Source organism: Alexandromys fortis, unplaced genomic scaffold, assembly GCF_014885135.2.
Source record: "Alexandromys fortis isolate MF-2015 unplaced genomic scaffold, M_Fortis_MF-2015_v1.1 scaffold_20, whole genome shotgun sequence".
NCBI lineage: Eukaryota > Metazoa > Chordata > Mammalia > Rodentia > Cricetidae > Alexandromys > Alexandromys fortis.
Genome location: NW_026067903.1, coordinates 9,726,635 through 9,739,256, shown reverse-complemented (window position 1 = coordinate 9,739,256; position 12,622 = coordinate 9,726,635). Strand labels below are relative to the sequence as shown.

Genomic DNA, 12,622 nt, shown 5'->3' with positions numbered 1-12,622 from the left:
TACAATTAGTGTTGTGTGTGGATCTGTATGCCTGCTTTGTATTAGGTGACTACATATAATGCTTATACTTGAGAGAGACTAATTCTTCCTCTCCCAGCAGTTGTTAGTTACCTGTAGCCCTTTGCATAAAGATGACATTTTCTCATTACATGTTAACATGCCTGTTGGTATTGCCACTTCGGTCTTGTTTAGGCAACCATATCGTTAAGGTGTTATAGGTAAAGATACCCTATCATTTCTAGGATACTATCTTTGTAAAAGGAGGTTTCTCTGTCCTACCCTTCCCACAGCCACTTCTAAATAATCACTCAGATGCTTAATATTAATTGCAGAATGTTTGGCTTATTACTAACTAGCTCTTATGTTTAATTTAAGCAAATTTTATAAACCTATACATCACCATGTGGCCCATGGCTTACTGATTATCTGGCCTTTTGTCCCTTGGGTGGCTGGATCACATCTCTCTCGACTACCCCATCCTCATTTGGGTGCTAAGTTTGATTATTCTGCCTAACCTTATCCTACCTTTCTATTGGTCAAATAGCTTTTATTATTAACCAATGAAAGGAATACATACTCACAGAGTATAGAAGGACCATACCACAGAAAATCTCAGCAGACTTCCTTTTCTTCTGTTTCTCATAAACTTTCTGCCCCTTCTTCTACAATGTTACTTAAACCATAGGTACAGGAGTTGTGCTGGAGACATATACCCATGATTTGTTGATCTCTACATTATGGCAAGTTACATTTTTTCTAAAACGGTCTTTGCTGCAAAGAGAAGTTTCCTTAATGAGGGACAAAAGCTACACTTATATGTAGGCATAATAATACATCCTAGAATGCAATTAAGAATTATGAAGGGCTGTAAAAATGGTGGTAGTAGATTTTTCTTTAAGATATACGACCTCACTAGCTTGGGATGCTTGGCTAGGTTTTTTGTCCCAGGCACGACTCTCTTCCTGTTGATCAGGCCTTAAGTCCATCCATTTCCTTTCAGGGTTTGCTGTCCTATACTTAATTGTGCTTTAAGATGTTTGGAGGTAGAGGCAGGAAGATCACTTGAGACCATGTGATCAAGACTAACAGAAAGCAGTTTTTAATCTGTAGTCTTTGTTACCATTTCTCCATCTAGTCAGGTGAAATTCTTACTTGGCTCAGTCCAGCTTAATCCAAAATGCAGGCCAGCCCTTTGTTCTGCACTGATATTTCCTACTGCAGGTGGAAATCTGCTGAGTGTTCTTAGCTGAACTCGCCACAGTGGATGTATTATTATTACACATGTCATTCATTTTTACATTCATTCACTGAAGATTTACTGAGTGCTGCATTCCCAAGGGCTTTTGATCCATTCTTTAGCTTAGAAAAGATTTGACAAGCACTGTTACTATTTCCAGTATTACTTTCCATTCTTTCAGAATAAAGAAAGCATTAAGTTGTGCTGTATATTCTTTTTCTAAGGAAAGGATTATTTTAATGACTATGAAAAGTTTTATTGAAACATTGTTTCCTATCTGAATTTGTGTCATTAAACATTAGTTCACTTGGGAGAAAAATCTAATATGCTTTTATGTTCTAAAAATTTTTGATGCAGCTTAAGAAATACTAAGAGAACTATTAATGAGAAATGCAAAAGTCAGAATGTAAATGCGGCAAAGTCTAGAATACTCACATATTAGAAATGTTAGAAATGATGAGCAGATTCAGCGAGCTTGAAGGATTTGTGTCATATCTATGCGTAAGTAGCACAGAATCCCCTTGATCTCCTTATGTTGTCTTATTGCTATTGCTAGAACTTCAAGCACTATATTGAAGAGGTATGGAAAGAGTGGAAGCCTTGTCTTGTTCCTGATTTTAGTGGAATGGCTTTGAGTTTCTCTCCATTTAATTTAATGTTAGCTGTAGTGTTGCTGTATACTGCTTTTTATTATATTTAGGGATGAACCTTGTATCCCTAATCTCTCCAAGTCCTTTATCATAAAAGGGTGTTGAATTTTGTCAAATGCTTTTCAGCATCTAATGAAATGATCATGATTTTTTTTCTTCAGTTTATTTATATGATAGATTACATTGATAGATTTTTGTATGTTGAACCAGCCCTGCCCCTCTGGGATGAAGCCTACTTGATCATAATGTATAATTTTTTGGATGTGTTCTTGGATTCGGTTTGCCAGTATTTCATCGAGAACTTTTGCATCAATGTTCATGAGTGAGATTGGTCTGTAATTCTCTTTCTTGGTTAAGTGTTTGTGTAGTTTCAGTATCAGGGTGACTGTAGCTTCTTCATAAAAGGAGTTTGGCAATGACTCTTCTGTTTCTATTTTGTGAAACCTATTAAGGAGTATAGGTATTAGTTCCTCTTGGAAGTTCTGGTAGAATTCTGCATTGAAATCATCTGGTCCAGGGCTTTTTTTGGTAGGGAGGTTTCTGATGACAGCTTCTAATCCCTCGCGACTTATAGGTCTATTTAAACTGTTCACCTGGTCTTGATTTAATTTTGGTATATGGTACTTTTCCCTGTTTGTTCCTCATGGCTTTTAATGTTATAGACACATTAAAATTGTACATTTTAACTGGATGACATATGTCTTCTTGCATGCATACATTGTGCAGTATTTAAATTAGGGGAATATGTCTGTGTTTTTTAAATTTTTCATCACTTATATTGAAAAGTTTCATTTCCTTTTTCTAACTTGCTGGACCATTATTACATGCCTGCCTCTGTGTCTGCTCAGCTGTGCAATAAGGTATCAGAATTCCTTTCTAAGTGAAGTGTGTGACCCTTTGAGGAGCGTTTTCTGTCCCCTTCTTGCCTTTCCTCTCCCTTGCCTCTGACAATCACCACACTACTCTTTACCTTCTACAAGGCCAAATGTTTTGTGTTCCCCACATCAATGGATATGATGCAGTAGTTGTCTCTCTATCCGGGGTCTATTTCACTTAGCATGACTTCCACTTCCATCATGGCATCACAAATGACCATATCTCATGTTTTTAGACTGAATGATATTTCTTCATATGTATTCCTCTATTCATTTACATCTATTTGCTTCATTTTTTTTTAATGTGGGCAGTTCTCAGGTGAACACTGTAGCGCAGAAGTCTCTCCCATAGAGTAATTTCACTTGCTTCAGATATCTGCCCAGGTTATTGCGTCATGTAGGTATGCTGCTTCAATTTATTGAGGCATCTCCTGTCTGTTTACCATGATGGCTGAGTTAAGTTATGTTCTCACAAACTGACAAACTGTGCAAGATTCTCTTTTATCTATATCCCTGGCATTCTTTTTGATATGGAAAAGCAGTTGCAACAAATGGTAATTGATGTTTTGATGTCAATTTCTTTATTTTTGTATTGGTTGATATGGGTGTTCTCTCTCATGTCACAGCAGTTTCTCCAGATGAAGCCAAAGGCTCAAATGTGAGAGGTGAAATCACATAAAGATCTCAGAGAAACCAAGCAAATGAAAAACATCTTCCTTCGACCACAGATTAGGTAATATTTATTTGGTGTGACATAAAAGATAAACACCAAATGAAAAAAAAACATATAGGACATAGAGTTACACTAATTCAAAATTAAAATTTTTGTGCTGAAAATGATATCATTGATATGAAAAAAATCCTCTAATCTTGTTAAATATCCCTAAATTTTTAACCCAATAAAGGATTTGTGTGGAGTCTCAAGAACTGTCATGATTCACTAATATAGTAATAACTTAATACTGTTATGGGCTTACAATTGGCCTGAGCATGTTTCTTTTAGTTGTAAGTATGCCAGGTGCCATTAATGACATATTAATGCACTTAGCTTTATCAGTTATTGAAGACAGTCATGAAACATTCCTCTGAGAGGGCTCATCAGCACCAAAGACAGCTGACACACAGAGACAAACCAACTAAAAACAAACATCACCCCGAACACTATGCCCCAGAAGGCTCCACTCTTCAGAATGTATCCAAGGAATAGAAGACCATTCCAGAGTTCTGTAGAAGGAACAAGACTTGGAGAGAAGTGTTGGTAAGCATTCCTCAAGATAGACAGTCACAAGAAACAGCAATTCCTGAATATAGATCATGTCTAATATTCAAGACAGTCAAGATGAGAATTTCGATGTATTTTTTAATTTTTTAAAAATTGTATACAAGGTTGTTTTACGGTGTTGAAATTAGTAAGAATTAGATCATGTTGGTTTCAAAAGAAATGTTTTGTTTCTCCTTTATTTATAGTACAGAATAAAGCCCAAATGGTGGTTTTTGCACTTGCACCAAGGAAACAAACAAAAATCCAAACCTAAGATGTCAGATAAGCTTACAGTTTAAGAGAGAATGGATCACAGCTAAAATGTTTTTTCTTTGGAAATCCTATATTCTGACAGACTGAAACATGTGCATATATTTATAATAATTCACTCTTCATTCCATCTGTGTGCTTAGATCATAATTCGATATTGATTTTACTTAAGTCAAGCAAAAACATTCATGTTAAATGTTGAATTAATAATTCCATGTTGGCATTCATATGTACACATGTACTAAACACACACACACATATATACATATATATATATATATATATATATATTTCCTCTATATACAATTACTTATGTTGTGCCCTAGAGTGTGGTGTATAGGAAGCATGCCATATTCATTCATGCTTTTAATAGTCATATTGACATAATAGAAATTGGGGAAATTGTGTTATTTTCTGATGAATGACAATATATTTTAGACAGTTCAGGGAAATTTATTTTTCTACCCAAGGAATGTGTAAAATAATTAGTCTTTTAAATTTCTTTAAGATAAATTAACATAAATTCGTGCACACATCTGGTTGTAACTTTCTATAAACTTAGTCTAAGTAGTGTATAAATGTTGTTTTATATAATCATTTTATATAATTATCACAATTAAGGCTCAGAAAAGCCTCTTTATTTTATGTAAGTCAAGGAACTCAGAGTGGATGCTAGGGGGATGATTTATTTTTATTTCTATACTTTTTAAAACCCAACATGTTATTTTTCCTAACTGTGCTCAGAAAATAAACACATCAACATACTGTGATAAAGTCATAAATACCAGAAATGAGGATAGGTATTTTCCACTTAATATTGTTAGTTCACATATTATTATCTTTATCTTTTATAGAAAGGGTCTCTTGTAGCATAGGCTTGTCTCAAACTGACTATGTCATGACAAATGACCCAGAACCTCTAATCTTTTTACTTTGGATTCTAAGTGTGAACCAGCACCCCTGGCCTAAAAACTCATTTTTTAATATACAGTACTTTTAAATGTGCCCTTGTTTAATACTGGATGATCTTTTAGTTCAAAATCACCAGGTAGCTTCTTAAATACATAATCATCAAGATATCAGCAATGAGATCATGCCAGGGGTTTTGTTTAAATCATCACTTTCTGATCATTAAAGAGTGTGCGTGTTGGCAAGTTCATTTAGAGTGTACATCACCTCTCATAGTTTAGTCCTTCCTAATGCTTCTGTTACATTAATGTGATGAAAGCCAATCCATGTTATAAAAATGCTTCTGGTTTTGTGGAAATGCAGATATGCCCATGCTAATGACTATTTAAAAGATCATCACTGTGGGAATCACATTTTCCAAGTTTTAGTAATGAAAACTGAAGGATACTATTCTAGACCACCGTGTTCATCGTACAGGTTGATGGGTGACTTGATTGTATGTTTGTCCCTGAACTCATTCACTTTGTTTTAAGTATTGGGAATGGAAAAAAATTAATATATGTGTTTTGGTTTCTGTCTTCATAGAAAACACAATAAATGGGGAAAACAGTTATGCACAAACATTGCACTATGATCAAAGTACTCATTTATAAAAATAGAGTAGAAGACCGAGGTGGAGAAAACTATGTGAAGTAAGTGTTTAGGGTGAACTTGCTGATGTGAATAAAGGGCAAAGCATCTTCATCCCCTGTGCTGTGGACTTGCCAATAGATGTTTCACTTAGGGTGTGGGGACCTAATTCAGTCTTCCTTACTCAGGATGCCAGGAACAAAAGTATAACTAGGAATGAATTAGACTGGAATGTTTGGTTAAACAGACACAAAAGAGTTAAGAGTTGAACCTTCAAACAGTGAGAGCTAAGTATGTTCTTGAGTAATGATGTAGACAGGGTATAAACATAGCATACACATGCTATAATAGACAGGTGTGTAAATCTGATATCTCTTTGATGCCAAAAAAAAAAAAACAGAACACAACTTGAATACATACATTTTTTAAGTTTGTCCTTTTTTTTTTTAAAGCTTGGTTTTGGGCATTTCCTCTTAGTGGGGGAGAGCATGAAGTTAGGTGGGAAGGAAAGTAGAGAAGTTTTGGAGCACCTGGGAGGACTTGAGCTGAAGGGAAATAATGTGATCAAAATGAAAATATCTTAAAGTGTAAATCAAGATTTTATAAACTTTAGCTACTGCTTTCTTCCCATGTTTCTAATGTCACACTAGCTCCCTTAGACCTCTATTTGAAATGTGCTGTAGTTGATCCTGACCTATAGAGGTTTGATGAAAAGATAGTACATAAAAATTGCCACCAATATCTTTCCCCTTGTCTTTTGAGAGAGAGAGAAAAGGTGTGGATTTGAGTGGGTGGTGAAGTGAGGAGGATCTGAAAGAAGCTTTGGGAGTGAAAGCCTTGATTAGACTATACTGTATAAAAAATTATTTTCAACAAAATAAATAATAAGTGTTAAAATTTACATCTTTCTCTTAAATGACAAGGAGGTAAAATTATGGTAAATTATTTTTTATGTTGTTTTATTGATTGTAAATTTCCATTTAAAATGAATACACAGAGCACTTATTCCTTTATTCCGAATTTAGGCTCTGGGGTGCCAGTTGCCTGGCTGTGACACTGATCACGGGAATTTCACATGGACGTTCTGAAGTACAGACAGAGTCTGGCTGTGCTTCCCATGTCTTGACACAGGAGTGGGTTGTGAGTGCGAATATGTCGAGGGTAGCTCATTTATAGTAAATTGGTATAATTTGAAGATGAATCAAACAGCATTATCTCTGTAAAGAGAAGTTGATTTTAGTTAGTTTATAATAAAAATTCTAATGGCTAACCAAACATTCTTTTTTAAATAGTTAAAAATTGCTTTTAGACATTTTTATAAAGTTAGAGCTTTTAAACATTTATTTTCAATTTTGATTTTCTATGAGCTTAAATTATAAAAACACTGAAACTGACAGTGTTCCTTCCTAAATATATAGACAATTTTTATTATGTATAGAAAAAGCTTGCTTTCCCCCCAGAATAACATTCTTTTGTCAAAATGTAGCTTTTTGCTTTCATTTAAATAGGTTTAAAAATTGTATTATATTATTTTGAAATCTGTTTGACTTTTAAGTTTGTGCTTATTTTTAAGGAAATTTTTGCCTAGAAATTCACGTATACATAAGTTTGCTTCTTTTCTGTTTAAAAGTTAGAACTATGAGTACCTGGCAGAGAATGCATTCATACATCAAATGAGGAACAGTGCACAAAATGTTCTGAAAAAGTAAACCCAAAGAACATATTCAATATCATTTCATATCAAGATGTTTTTGAGAACATAATATAAATACAACATCCATCCTTTCCCTTTCTTCTCTCCAAGCTCTCATATATACTCCTCCCCGCTCTTCTTTAAATTCGTTGCATTTATGTATATGTAAGTGTATGTGAATGTATACATATATATATATTGTTTTTATTGTTCTTATTCAGTTCATGTTTAGGCAATCATGTAGGTGACTCTTTGTGGGTTTAGATTCCGATATGCCTGAGACATAGACTCACAGAAAACTCTCTGATCCCCTGACTCTTACAGTCTTTCTATCTTATCTTCTGAAATTTTCCCTCCGTCTCACATGCAGGAGTTGTTGTAGGTGTTTCCATTGGGACCATAACTCTGTGCTTTGATTCATAGTTATCTTCTGGAATGAGCTCTATCTGTTTGAAAGAATAAGTTCCTTTGATGAGGGGTGAGAACTATAGGCGTTGTGTCTGTGGGTATGTCTTAGGGTTTCTATTGCTGTACGGAGACACCATGACGATGACAACTCTGATAAAGGAAAACATTTAATTGTGGTGGCTCACTTACAATTCAGAGATGTAGTCCATTATCATCATGGCAGGAAACAAGGTAGCATGCAGGCAGACATGATGCTAGAGAAGGAGCTGGGAATTCTTACATAGTAACTCACAGGCAACTGGAGCTATCTTTCTCACTGGGCATGATTTGAACATATACGAGACCTCAAAGCCCATCTTTATAATAACATATTTCCTTCAATAAGACCGCACTTGTTTAAACAAGGCAAGAGTTCATTATAAATCCATTTCCTTTGGGGACCATTTTCTTTCAGACCACCACACTGTATAAACACAAATATATAGAATGTAATGAAAGATTATGCTGGTTTAGTAAAGTGGTGGTTGTAGGTTCTCCTTCAAGATCCATCCATGACTTTACTTGACCTGGATACTACTACGACCTTAGTTTTATAGTTTGATGCTACTCATTGTTATGGTTCAGAGGCATCATACATAGGTAGAACTGTTTGTTGCTTCTTTTCATTGAGAGCTTTAACGGGCCCTCTGTTACCTTGAAAGCTAATCTTCAGGGAGGATGGTTTCAGATCAGTTCCAGCTCTAGAGCCTGTGTACAAACATCACCAGCAGGGGCTTACAATCCACTTCTGGGGGTGGGGGCAACCAAGGGGGTTAAAAATAGACAGTATGTTTTGGGAGTCCCTTTGATTACCCTGACCAGCAACTCAAAAGAGGACTTGTCATGCCTGGTGTTGGAGGTTTTTATTAGATGATCTTAGAATCCAAAAAAAAAAAGTCTTTTTTAAGGATCTTTTTTAGGATTCTAATTCCAATTCGGTTGGAGATATGCCCAGACAAACATATGACCTTTTTTCCAGTAGTTGTGGAGGATAAGAAGACCAAGGTCATGGTGATGACTGATTCAGTGTCTGGTGAATCACACTTTCTATAGTGCTTTCTAGCTGTGACAGTTGCCCTCAGCCCTTTTACTATAAGAGCCTTAACTTCATTCATTTGTATACAGTGTTCACAAATCAATCTTCTATCAAGAGCTCAACTACCTAATATAATTCCTCACTTTAAGTACTAATATTTTAACAGATTGAGTTTTAGATTATATTGCCATTCACATTGTAACTTTGGGTTGTATGATAGTTCAGTTAACTTAATTCACATTGGTTGTACAGATTGCTTAATTTTTTTGTCATTTGTATATGTGCATGTGTTTCGATGAGTCAACAATTACAACTAAAGCAGGCTGGTGTCAGTAAACATAGCACTCAGAAGACTGAGTAAAGAGGACTAGGAGCTGGCTGCCAGCTCAGGCTGCACAGGGAAACTTTGTCAAAGCAAAAACGATAAATGACATATGAAAGAAGAACAGTGAAAACAAAAAATATTGGGAAGAATGACATTGTTCATGGATATGTAAGCTGGCACAGAGATGATGGGAAAGTATGAAAGCAGCTGGAGATTTACAGGGGTACCAGTAACACTGACAGGAGTTGACATGAATAAAAAACATGAAGGATGGCATGATAGACTACTAGGAAAAAGTCTTATCAAACACATGTACATAAACAAATGACAAGGAGAAGCTCTGTAATCTCTACAATGGTGCTTTACATGGAGAGGAGGGCATAAGGGTAATCCAGAGAGAGGGGGAAGAAAGACAAATAAATGGCACTATGGATGCTTGAAAGCCTTATGGAAAAAGTGTACAGTTTTAAAAGAAACTAATATGGCAAAAAAAGTCTCTGCGACTCTCCATCTCTATAAATTGATGCTGAACAATGCTTATAAAACAAGAAATGAAATTTCTGAAATTCGGCACACAACTAATCTGCACGCATCACCTCAGATATTAAAATTTCCACTAAAATATAAAAATCAGATTAAAACACAGATAAGGATGTTTATAAAATATAATAACACCTGTGGAAATCATATTTAAGGAATTTATATGGCAGTACATAAAGTAACAAAAGAGCAGAAGCTAAATTTCCTTTGCATTGCTTTCTTCTATAGCCTTCTTTGGATGTCAGCATATCATTATGTGGATGGAGATATGATAAAGGAATAGTCCTTTGGATTTCCACATCACCCAGGTTCTGCAGTGTTAGCAATGGAAATTATTGAATGAATATATTCACTAGCAAACCAAGCAAGACAATATAAAACATAAAAATTTTGTCACCTTCAAGAACTCCTGAGTAAATTGGGAGCATGAGGACCTTGTGGGAGGGTTGAAGGGGAATGGAGAGGTGGAGAGGGGAGCAGAGAAAAATGTAGAGCTCAATAAAAATAAATAAAAAAGAAGAAGAAATACACACACAAAAATTTTGCCACCTTAAGACTTAAAACCATTACCCCTAGTATATTAAGTATTGTATCCCATAATGTACTGATTGGCATTAAATAGATGCTACCTGGAAATGTGAAATGTTTATATTTCTCTATTCACTACTCTCTAATTAGTGCACTTTTGAAATTTATGAGTAACCATGTTCTCTAAATGTTATAGAGCCTATGCCTTAATCATGAAATAAAAAATTATGATTATTTTAAGTTGGACCTGCTGTTGCATGCCTGTGTACAAGGTCTTTGGGAGGCTCAGGCTAGACTATCTTACTTTTAAGGCCACTGTGGAATACAGAGTGAGTTCAGGACACTGTGGAATCTCAAAGATCATACTTTAAAGTAAAAATAAATAAACAAAAGAGGGCTGGAGATACACCTTATTTGCCTAGTATTGTACATGAGACCATGTTCAATCCATAGTATGATAGATAATTAACGAACACAGTAAAGAGTAAAAATTCAAACATTTATTTTAAATATATGAATGCAAGTAACTTGAAAACAAAAAAAATTAAAATAAGAAAAGGGGCTTCATAAATTTGAAATCTTTGATTTTGGAACTGGGCAGGATTTAGTTATACCATTTTGTGGCATTGTGGTTGGCACATAATTATTGAGCTATTGCTCACACTGATACGTCGGGGGGAAAAGATAACTGAGTGAATCTGTCACTCAGTTTCAAAGGGAAATTGCAGAATTGTTAAGAAAGAGGAATGAAAATGGGATTTCATTCCGTTCTTCTTCCTCATAGGAACATTATTAGAATTAATCATTGACCAAATTGTGTCTAGAAAAGCCCAACTTGGAGTTTTAAGGGAGTCAAAGAATGTCAGATGAAGTCAGTTTCTTATTGTGACAGACTGATAATGAAGCCATTCATGTAACAGATTGGGACTAGGTTGAGCTTCAGTGTGTCTCATGTTACAGTTTCCCTGCACAGAGTAGAAAATAAGATGCTAGAAAAGTTCAAGTACCAGGAACATTGATCAGAAGTTCATTGTCCTCACAGATTATGTTAATGAAGAGCATTTACTTGAAGTTGCCAGTGTTCTGGTTGTAAAAGGATATCAGGTAGGAAAAGTCTGAAGAAAGAGCTTCTTGAGACTTATAAAGGAGTCGGTTTAAAGTTAGCCCTTAATATACTGATGACACTTAACGCTGAAGCAGGACAGTAGAAAGCTGATGCCAACATGCTAAGTAGTAACCAGTACATGTATAACTTACATTTAAATAACTATGTTCAGTAAGACACTTGGCGTAAGTGAAATTTTAGTGGATAACTAATAAATTCAATACACATGTTCAAACTCTTCAACAAAGCTTTGTATAAGTAAGCAATGTAAAACTATGGAAAGATGGCTGAAGTTGTATATATGACAAAATGGAAGTCAACAGATCTGTAATTGGAAGGTGTTAGTAATTTTTTTGTAAGCTTTGGAAAAACATTTTTGTAAATTGGTAGGTTAAAAAAATAACGATATAATATTCAATTGATACCTTTATATAATAAATAGTATATATCTTATACCTTTTTGAGTAGCCAGACATTAAAAGCAATTGAATTAATATATATTTCAATGCCCATCTTAATGTCCATCATCACTTTTTTTCTCTACAAAACACTATGGTCAGAAGGGTTTGCTGCATCTGTAACAAAAGTAAAAAATATTCCCAGTCATAACTGTACCAGTCAGCATTTGGGGACTGTAGAGTAAAGCTGGCAAAGAACAAGACAATAATTATTTATAGAAGATATGATAATAACTGATAAAAATTAGTGAGAACAGGTTTTCTACATCCCAGATACATCTCTTTCCCAAAGATGACTCTAGCTTCCGCTCACCCTTTGCTTCACCATCTAATTCCTGCCTGATTTTTCCAGCCTTAGTATCACTTCCCAACTAGATGACTGGAAATCTGTGAGCCTGGTGCAGGGTATACCTGTAAGCCCAGCACCAGTGAGGCTGAGTCAGGAGGATCATGAGTTCAAGACAGAACTGATTAACAATGACTGCAGCGCCAAGGCAAATTTAATATGGCTGTCCCCTCCTCTTTACTAAAGACAGTCCACTGGCTTCCAAGTATATTCACACACACACACACAGAGAGAGAGAGAGAGAGAGAGAGAGAGAGAGAGAGAGAGAGAGAGAGAGAGAGAGAGAGATCAGAAATGATCTCCTTTCCTACA

General features: G+C 35.3%; 1 protein-coding gene across 4 annotated transcripts in view; it reads left to right on the top strand.

Moving 5' to 3' along the window:
• Window positions 1–12,622, top strand: part of Khdrbs2 (KH RNA binding domain containing, signal transduction associated 2) — a 396,449-nt gene that overhangs the window by 55,925 nt on the left and 327,902 nt on the right. The window lies entirely within an intron of this gene.